Source organism: Pan troglodytes, chromosome 13 (genome assembly GCF_028858775.2).
Source record: "Pan troglodytes isolate AG18354 chromosome 13, NHGRI_mPanTro3-v2.0_pri, whole genome shotgun sequence".
Classification (NCBI taxonomy): Eukaryota; Metazoa; Chordata; class Mammalia; order Primates; family Hominidae; genus Pan; species Pan troglodytes.
The window spans coordinates 34,457,003-34,458,155 of NC_072411.2; the positions used below are offsets into that span (position 1 = coordinate 34,457,003).

At 33.7% G+C, this 1,153-nt stretch overlaps 1 non-coding gene across 1 annotated transcript; it reads right to left on the bottom strand.

Annotated features, from left to right (window-relative positions):
• Positions 1–742: 742 nt before the first annotated feature.
• Positions 743–849, bottom strand: LOC112208566 (U6 spliceosomal RNA). Its single transcript, XR_002943026.1, has one exon. It is a non-coding gene; the product is annotated as a U6 spliceosomal RNA (small nuclear RNA).
• Positions 850–1,153: the final 304 nt, after the last annotated feature.

Sequence of the window (1,153 nt, forward strand, 5' to 3'; positions counted from 1 at the left end):
CCTGAGCTTTCGGCGTGATATCTAAAAACATTCACTGCTGAGGCCAATATCAAGGAGCTTTTCACTATATTTTCTTCTACGATTTTATGGTTTCAGGTCTTACGTTCATGTCTTTTATTCATTTTAGGTTGAATTTTGTGTGTTGTGTAAAATAAGGGTCCAGTTTTATTCTTTTGCACGTAGCTATCCACTTTTCCCAATGCCATTGATTGAAAAGATTGTTCTTTCCCCATTGTATATTTTTGGTGGCCTTGTCTAAAATTAGTTGACCATATATGCATGGGTTTATTTCTGGGTGCTCTGTTCTGTTCCGTTGGTCTACATGTCGGTTTTTATGCCAGTACCATAGTGCTTTGATTACTCTAACTTTGTAATATAATTTGAAATCAGGAAGTGTGATGCCTCCAGCTTTGTTTTTCTTTTTCAAGATTGTTTTGGCTATTTAGGGTGTTCTGTAGTTCCACATGAGTTTTAGAATTGTTTTTCATATTTCTGTGAAAAATGCCACTGGAATTTTGATAGAGATTATGTTAAATCTGTATATTGCTTTGGGTAGCATGGCCATTTTAACAATATTAATTCTTTCAACTCATGAATATGAGATATCTTTCCATTTATTTGTGTAGTTTTCTATTTCTTTCACCAGTGTTTTATGGTTTTCATATAAGGTTCGGATCTTTTACTTCCTTGGTTAAATTTATTCATAAGTACTGTATTCTTTTTTAATTAAAATTTTTAAACATTTTAAATGCAACACTTCACAAATTTGCATGTCATCCTTGCACAGAGGTCATGCTAATCTTCTTTGTATCTTTTCAATTTTAGTATATGTGCTGCCAAAGTGAGCACAGTATTATATTCTTTTTGATGCTACTATAAATGGGATTGTTTTCTTGACTGGCAATTGTTGCCATCCAACAATTTACATGCTTCTGGCTTGAATTGCAGATAAGCTCCTTCAGAGGAGTAAGTGTCTTACTACCTTATAATCTCTACAGTACTTTCTAGAAAGAATATGCTTATCTGGTATCAGTTGCTTTAAATTCAGTGGAATACAGTAAGACAGAGCATTCAAACAATACTAGCTCAACTCTAGTGGTACCTGGAATGTTTAGAATGTGCCTTATTTTCAACAGTATGACCACAGCAGCTC